This window comes from Staurois parvus, unplaced genomic scaffold (genome assembly GCF_062004578.1).
Source record: "Staurois parvus isolate SC_StPar_1 unplaced genomic scaffold, SC_StPar_1.0 ptg001793l, whole genome shotgun sequence".
Lineage (NCBI taxonomy): Eukaryota > Metazoa > Chordata > Amphibia > Anura > Ranidae > Staurois > Staurois parvus.
The window spans coordinates 24,525-33,803 of record NW_028319589.1 but is presented as its reverse complement, the minus strand read 5'-3'; the positions used below and the strand labels follow the sequence as shown (position 1 = coordinate 33,803).

The 9,279-nt window shown below is 47.0% G+C and overlaps 1 pseudogene; it reads left to right on the top strand.

The window, feature by feature from the left end:
* The first annotated feature begins 1,659 nt into the window (after window positions 1-1,659).
* LOC149434256 (C3a anaphylatoxin chemotactic receptor pseudogene) lies at window positions 1,660-2,607 on the top strand (annotated as a pseudogene).
* The last annotated feature ends 6,672 nt before the right edge of the window (window positions 2,608-9,279 follow it).

Below are 9,279 nucleotides of genomic sequence, written 5' to 3'. Positions count from 1 at the left end.
AGCAATACATTATAAAAGACAACCCTCCTAGACCAGGGGTGTCAAACTCAATTACATCGCGGGCTGCATTCAGCATTATGGTTGCCCTCAAAGGGCAGGTTTTATCTGTAAGACTACATGTCCAGAGCACCCCACCCCCCACATACACACCTTCCATCAGATGTTAGGAGCCCCCCACCAGAAAAAGTCAAGAGTCCCCCACCCTCCTGTATATCACAGTGCTCAAGTGGATACTGGGCTCTTCAGTTCCTCTGGGAAGCCCAGGGCCATGGTGGTCAGATGCCCAAACATATTGTGCAGGAAGAGATTGAGGAACATCACTTTTACAGTACCAAGAGGGTGCTGCCCCCTCCTCCTCTAGTGAAGGCCACAGCACTTCCTCTTCCTCTGGAGATCCTGGGACCTTGGTAGAATGTCTGAGCATATTCTGTGGGAGGCGACTGAGGAATATCAATGCTGCCCCCCCCTTCCCCCCTTCATCCTCCGGGGAGCCAAGAACCATGGTAAAATTGCTAGACACATTGTGCAGGGGGAGATATATCCATTCCTTGGTTTCGGCAATGAAATAAAGTGGTTCTAAAGGCAAAAGTTTTTTTACTCTAATGCATTCTCTGCATTGAGGTACAAAACCTTTCAATGGCAGGTCCCCCCAGTCCCAATTAAAATATCTTACCTGAATCCAGCGCTGTGCCCGTCTGCTACAGCTCTTCTCTCCTCTTCCTGGTCTCACTGGAAGCTCTGATGGTACTGGGAGCCATTGGCTCCTGTTGCTATCAGTGAAAACCAGTGAGGAGAGAGTGGGAATGAAGCCAAGCCATGCTGTGTGTGTGTCAATGGAAACACATAGCCTGGCTTGGGAGCGAGTCTGGACGAGACTCCCATAGCAAGCAGCCAAGAGTACCAGGCGAGGACCCTAGAAGAGGAAGTTAAGGGTCGCTCTATGCAACCCATTTTTTTACTTTATTGGGGAAAAAATTGTATTTCCAACTGCTGTAAATCAGAAGCGATGTGTTCAGAGCTGACATTCCCCAGCTACAGTAGCTTGATTGGCTGCAGTGCAGACAAGGGTTCTAATCCAAAACTGAAAAAAAAAGATTTAGCCTTCAGTTAGGCTTTAATGTGTGAAGGTAAAATCAACCTTAAAGTATTGTAGCGTCCTCTATCTAGGTTAGCTAGGTTGTTTGTTTGTTTTTTTGGAGGCTGAATGGCAGCCTGGGATGGGTTGGCCTGGTAGTAGGGTGGTGGGTTCGCCTCAGGACAGGCTGGGAGGCTCTAACAGGTCAAGGCTTCTGCAGCCCTCCCACCTTTCCAGAAACATGGAGGGCTTTCTGGAAGAGGGGTGGAGGAGAGGAGGAGGCTCAGATTTGCATGTTTGGGTACTCTTGTTCCCCCCATATTTACCACTCTACACCTGTTTCTACTTCTCTTCTTCTCTCTTCACTTCATTTTCTTCATCCCAATTTACTTCTGTTCATCTCTGCTTTGGCTCACAATACTGACCAAGATGATCATTCATCTGAACACTCATGGTGTTATCTAGCCATGGTATGCGAATCCAACTGTGCAATGACTTGTTATATTTCTTATTCTTAAAGCAATGAAAATACAATAATGATCAGATACCTCCAATAACTGTCAATTCCTTTACAGGGAAGTGAAATGTCCAATTTCAGCGATGAGTCAGAACCAGACATCTTTTACAGCCACGAGCATGTGTTCACCATCCTGGTTTTATCTTTTACAACCCTTGTGGGTGTCCCCGGAAATGCTCTGGTGCTTTGGGTTACCGGAGTGAAGATGGAGCGGACCGTGACCACCATTTTGTTTGGGAACCTTGCTCTGGTCAATATCATGCTCTGTTTGTGTCTTCCATTCAGTGAAGTGCAGTTCTTCTACCCAGAATGGCTGTACGGTCCTGTCCTCTGCAAGATTTTACCCTTCACTGTTATCCTTAACATGTTTACCAGCGTCTTCACCCTGGTGGCCATTAGTATTGACCGATGGATCCTGGTTCTCCACCCAGTGTGGACCCAAAATCACCGAAGAGTACAAACGGCGTGGATGATATGCTTGGCTATTTGGATGATTTCTTCGGCGATGAGTCTGCCTGCCACCATCTACCATAGAACTGACACTTTCAATAACAGGACCTATTGCTTTTCAGAAGATCACAACACGTTTGCCATCACTTTTATACATCTAATTTTTGGGTTTATGATTCCTCTTGCAACCATTTCTGCCTGCAACATCTTTCTGGCTCTTAGAGCCCACAGCATTATATCTTTACATGTAGGTAGAAAAACCACCAAGATAGCATTAGGCATCGTAGTTGCATTTTTCATCACCTGGGCCCCCTACCACATCATGGGTGTAGTCACGCTATTTACTTACAATGACGTAGTTGTAACCCTGGACCTTTTCTCACAGTCTCTGGCCCAGTTCAATAGCTGCATCAACCCAATAATCTACATCTTCATTGGGAAAGATATGAAGCAAAGGGTGAGACAATCTGTTCGTGAACTCATGAAGAGTGTGTTTCATGAAGACCCATCAACCTTGAGAAGCAACAGCCAGACTGAAGAGAGCACACCTCTAGAGGGGCTGTAAGAGTGAAGACCTGGTATGAGATGCCTACCTATGCCAGTTAGAACACAGGTCATTAAAGGAGGCTTTCACTCAAATATATTAAATGAATGTCTAGTCTAGATTTTATCTTTTAGTCCTGTAAGTCAATGTGTGAATTTTTTTACCAATACAATGTATGTTTCAAAATGTTTTTTATGTACACATCAACATGTATACTGTATGTACATGGGGCAGTCATGTTTGCTTTTTGCTGTGTTTCCTCCTAAATATTGCTGTGCTGTGTTTGAGCTTTACTGGTCATCTTACCTAGAATGGTCAATAAATGGGTCAGGCTCCTGGTAACAATTGACTCTACTCAATAGAATCAATGAGTAACTAACGGTGACTATAAGGTAATTATAGGTCTAAATGGTCATGGGACAATGTGGGGTTTATTTACTAAAGCTGGAGAGTCCAAAATCAGACTCCCTTCTGCATAGAAACCAATCAGCTTCTAACCTCAGCTTGTTCAATGAAGCTTTGGCAATGAAACCTGGAAGCTGATTGGTTTCTATGCAGAAGGGAGTCTGATTTTGGACTCTCCAGCTTTAGTAAATAAACCCCTGTGTGTCCACATTTTCCTGTGACCATAAAGGAAGTGGATGTCCACAATATGGACACCAACAGTAATAAAACATGACAGAGATGATAACCCTTCAGCACTCAGTACACACAAGGTGTTTTGTTGTTTCTATAAGACCTTCATAGTGTGACCCATGATAAATGCTTAGTGGTCTCCACTCAGGATAACAAGGTCCGATGAATTGGATGCCGCTGACTAATGACAGTGCAGACTGGGGAAAGGTTCGTCCAGACCCAAAGCACGCTGTAGACTGTACAGACTGAATGAAGACATGACTAATATGTGCACATCATACATCCTGGCTTCAACTGAAGTAGGAATGAAGGCCAAATGGAAATCAAAGGTTGGGAATGACCAATGCCTCTACGAGTTGAATGGTCTGCCTCACCAAGTCATCAGAATCCTTGTATGTGAGTGCCCCCCTAGTCTTCTACCCACCCAAATATATCTCCCTCAGGAGCGGACTGACAACTCATGTTGCCCCCCGGGCAATAGGAAATCATAGGGCCCCTGTGTCCTTGCCTACACTCAAACCACACCCAAAAAAGTCTATGAAAGGTACCAGGGGCATCTCATGGGGCCCCCTACTGACCCAGGGCCCTCGGGCACTGCCCAAGATCCCAAATGGCCAGTCCGCCCTGCTGAAGTATAATTCATCATAAGTATCAAAGGCTTTTATTGACACTGACATTAAGTTGATGTATGAGTAAATATTTGCAGTATTGACCCTTCTTTTTTCAAGACCTCTACAATTCGCACAGGCATGCTGTCAATCAACTTTTGGGGCACATCCTGACTGCCGGCAGCCTAGTCTTGCATGATCAATGCTTGGAGTTTGTCAGAATTTGTGGAGGTTTTTTTGTTCACCTGCCTCTTGAGGATTGACCACGAGTTCTCAATGGGATTAAGGTCTGGTGAGTTTCCTGGCCATGGACCCAAAATTTCGATGTTTTCTTCCCCAAAGCCACTTAGTTATCACTTTTGCCTCATGTCAAGGTGCTCCATTGTGCTGGAATAGGCATTGTTCCTCACCAAACTGTTCTTGGATGGTTGGGAGAAGTTGCTCCCGGAGGATGTTTTTGGACCATTCTTTAATCATGGCTGTGTTCTTAGGCAGAATTGTGAGTGAGCCTACTCCCTTGGCTGAGAAGCAACCCCACACATGAATGGTCTTTGGATGCTTTATTGTTGGCATGACACAGGACTGATGGTGGTACCCACCTTTTCTTCTATTGACAAGGTTTTTTCTAGATGCCCTAAACCAGGGGTGTCCAAACTATGGTCCTCCAGGTGTTGAGGATCTGCAAGTCCCATGAGCCCTTGCAAGACTCTGACATTTACAGGCAAGACACTCAGAGGCAGAGGCATGATGGGACTTGCAGTACTTCAACAGCTGGAGGGCCATAGTTTGGACACCCCTAGGAGATTCATCAGAGGAAATGACTTTACCCCAGTCCTCAGCAGCCCAATCCCTGGACCTTTTGCAGAATATCAGTCTGTTCCTGTTGATTTTCCTGGAGAGAAGTGGCTTCTTTACCCTTCTTGACACCAGGCCATCCTCCAAAGGTCTTTGCCTTGCTGTGCATGCAGATGCACTTACATCTGCCTGCTGCCATTCCCTAGCAAGCTCTGCTCCGGTGGTGCCCCCATCCCGCAGCTGAATCAACTTTAGGAAGTGGTCCTGGCGCTTGCTGGACTAACTTGGGCGCCCTGAAGCCTTCTCCACAACAATATCAAGCACCTCCCTTCTTTTAAAGCTTCCAGTCTGTTATTCTAACTCAATCAGTATGACAAAGTGATCTCCAGCCTTGTCCTCATCAACACTGACACCACTTGTTAACCACTTCCCATGCGGCCCATGTATATAAACGGCCGGACGGTGGCAGTGAAGGGACAGGTGGCCTTTTATAAACGGCCTCCCCGCCCCCTACTTGTGTGCGCTCCCTGGGAGTGTGCAGCACCGCGATCCGGTGCCGCTGTGTCCTCTAGACACAGTGGAACACCGATCATCGTACGGGACCTCTGTGCGAGGTCCCGATCATGTGATCACTGATTGGCCAATCAGTGATCACATGAAGAGTAGTAAGCAATATGTCAGTTCTGGCATCATTGCTTAGTACTTGTTAATGATCACAAAGGTCACATGGTACAGGGCTATTCACAACAGCCTTGTACCATGTGACAAGCTGTGACCAATCACAGCTCACACAGTATTTCTGAATGGATGCAAGAATGCAGCCAGAGAGAAGGAGAAATGATTGCTTTTACAGACTTTATGGGTGTAAAAGCAATCAGTGTAAAAAAAAAAAAAATCTTCATCACCCCCCACAAGTAGTACAGTGTCACTATGGTAACACTGTACTGCTAGGGTGACAGTATGTAAAAAAAATAATAATAATATAAAAAAATAAAATAAAAATGTAAAAAAAATGTTTAAAAATTATAATTTTTGGTTATAAACTAATTTGGGTTATTATTTTTTTACTAAAAAGATAATGGAATACATTTTGGCCAAGATTTATGATGAGATATTATTTATTTGCAAAATTTTATAAGAAAAACACTTTTTTTCAAAATTTTTGGACTTTTTCATTTATATAGCAAAAAAAATAAAAATCCCAGCGGTGAATAAATACCACCAAAATAAAGCTTTATCTGTCTCCAAACAATGCTAAAAAAAATTCATATGGGTACAGTGTTGCATGACCGCGCAATTGTCACTCAAAGTGTGATAGCGCTGAAAGCTGAAAACTGGCCTGGACTGGAAGGGGGTGAAAGTGTCTGGACTGGAAGGGGGGTGAAAGTGTCCGGACTGGAGGGGGGTGAAAGTGTCCGGACTGGAGGGGGGTGAAAGTGTCCGGACTGGAAGGGGGGGAAAGTGTGCGGACTGGAAGGGGGTGAAAGTGTCCGGACTGGAAGGGGGGTGAAAGTGTCTGGACTGGAGGGGGGTGAAAGTGTCCGGACTGGAAGGGGGGTGAAAGTGTCCGGACTGGAGGGGGGTGAAAGTGTCCGGACTGGAAGGGGGGTGAAAGTGTCCGGACTGGAAGGGGGGTGAAAGTGTCCGGACTGGAAGGGGGTGAAAGTGTCCGGACTGGAGGGGGGTGAAAGTGTCCGGATTGGAAGGGGGTGAATGTGTCCGGACTGGAAGGGGGTGAAAGTGTCCGGACTGGAAGGGGGGGAAAGTGTCCGGACTGGAAGGGGGGGAAAGTGTCCGGACTGGAAGGGGGGGAAAGTGTCCGGACTGGAAGGGGGGGAAAGTGTCCGGACTGGAAGGGGGTGAAAGTGTCCGGACTGGAAGGGGGGGAGTGTCCGGACTGGAAGGGGGGGAGAGCGTCCGGACTGGAAGGGGGGGGGAAATGTCTGGACTGGAAAGGGGGGAAAGTGTCCGGACTGGAAGGGGGGGGGAAATGTCTGGACTGGAAAGGGGGGAAAGTGTCCGGACTGGAAGGGGTTAAGGAGATAATCACTGGCAGGATGTCAGCTGGTCCTCTTGTGGCAGGTCTGAATTGCAGTGGACATTTTTTGGGGGGGATTAAGTTCATTTTCATGACAGATAGAGACTTTGCACCTAATTGCAATTCACCTGATCACCCTTTTTCACATTCTGGAGTGTATGCAGATTGCCATCATAACAACTGAGGCAGCAGATTTTGTGAAAATTTATATTTGTGTCATTCTCAAAACTTTTAGCCAGGCTGGACCCAACCCGAAACGGAGACTAGACTGACCAACATTTAGTGAACATTTGCACATAGAACACTGAGAACTGTGGATAACAAAGAACTTGGGTCGATTGGCATGAGGGTATGAGAAATGTCAGACCTGCAGAGACAGAAACAAAATGCACATACCAGATGGCACATTGTATGAGTGGTATATAAAATCTGTATTTTTCCATAAAAGAGTACTTTTGTGACAAGCACTAGATTCGGATAACTGTATGAAATGAACACGTAAGAATAATATTATAGTATCTGAATTTCATTAATTATTTCACACACCTTTAAAATTTTCTCCATTTTTCATTGCAGGCCAAGCTGTCCAGTAAGCTTCCATTGGTACGGGTGGGGGGGGGATACTTCAGAATTTGCAGAATTTGGTTTAATATTTTTTAGGCCATGGGACGTTGCAAACACACCTAACATTGTTACAGTGTGTCCCGACCCCTGTTTTATTCCTGGACAGCTTGGTCTACACCTAAAGTGTACTGACCATTGGGAAACTCGGGCACTGCCTGAGGGCCTGGGGTCAGTAGGGGGCCCCATGAGATGCCCCTGGTACCTTTTTCATAGGCTTTTTTGAGTTTGGGCAAGGACACAGGGGCCCCATGATCCCCTATTGCCCGGGGGCCCCATGAGTTGTCAGTCCTCCCCTGAGTGTGACTAACCCCACAACAGTACAATCGGTCTGTAGCTGCAGTAAAGCATGCTTGTTATAATCACTGTGGTACCTAAGGGGTTAATCCTCTGCATTGTACAAAAAGGCTGTTTGATCCTGTCTTCTCTAATCCTTCCCTTCTTCTACTGTCCCCAATCCCTCTGCTGATAGAACAGAGCCTTGGGGGCAAGCTGCACATGGTAAGTTTGGTGTGTATTGAGAGTGTATTGTAGAGGTTTGTTTCCTTTTCTCCCCCCCAAAAGAAGGGATGGAAGGAGGGACGCGCATGCCATAGGAACCAGGTGGGATCCGAGAGAGACTGCGGGCTGCTTGATGGTGTATGCAGAGCCTGACTCTCATTCCTGGGGATGTCTGGATGTGTGAAGAGGAGTGTCTTTCTCTCTATTGCTGGAGGGGGGGGGGTGGATCGTGGAAGGCTCTCTCGTGGGTGGGGGGGCAAGGATGTGGTTTGTCAATATCCAGCTCTCTCCACGGGAGGTTGAAGGGGGGGTGGTGTTGGCCCTTGTCCGTGGGGGCAGGTGATTTTTGTGTTGCCTAGGGCAGCACAGAACCTAAATACACCACTGGCCGTCCTTCAAACTGTTCTCAGCAGCTTTAGAGATAGTCCCCCCAGCGATCCCTGAGCTGGGACCTCAATGAAACTCCTGCAGTCTTCAGTTGACTTGCCTAAAAGGACAGCAGCCCTTCAGGATGGGTCTTCTCCTCCAGGCCCCAGCCTATTTATACACACCTCAGCCCCCTACTGGCCATTCTTTCCCCAGGGATTGGCTGAGGCTGTATGAATATGCAGGTCCAGGGTCTGCCTTCTTCAACCCACTACATTCTAGACCTCACTAGAGAGCAGGGTTGAGTAGCTAAGCCGGCAACCAGCAGAACCCAGACCAGCCAAAAGCAAACCAACTCTGCTCCCCTGGATACAGAAGAGCCCTCCCAAAAAAAGGTGGAGGGTGCTGCAAGATGATGAGGGTGGCCTCTCGCACAGTTCCCTTCTGAGAATCCCTGGTAGTTGGGACATGGGATGCTAAGGCAATGGAAGTGGAACCAGGAAGATGGAACCAAAGACTTGAACTTTGGAGCGCCTGTGTCAGGTGAGCAGAAGCACAGCGATGAGGGCACCCAGAATACGCCAAGTCCGATAGAAAGCTGAGATGGGTTACACCAGCAATGGGCAAACTACGGCCCGGCGGACCTTTTAATCCGGCCCGCGGAGCGTGATACATTGGCTGTCAGGATGTGTGTAGGCGGGGCAGCGTGACAAACGTGAGGGGAGCTAGGCTCCTCTCACAGTCTGTCCTGAAGACCGGAACGGCGCGGGAACACGGCGAGAGGAACGCGCGGAGCAAAGGTAAGTGAATTGACACAGGGGGGACTTGGATTACTACTTGGGGGGGAATAGTACTGTGGGGGATTAAATACTATATGAGGGATGAATTACTATGGGGGATGAATTACTATAGGGGGGATGAATTACTATATGGGGGATGAATTACTATATGGGGGATGAATTACTATGGGGGATGAATTACTATAGGGGGGATGAATTACTATATGAGGGATGAATTACTATGGGGGATGAATTACTATAGGGGGGATGAATTACTATATGGGGGATGAATTACTATGGGGGATGAATTACTATGGGGGATGAATTACTATGGGGGATGAATTACTAT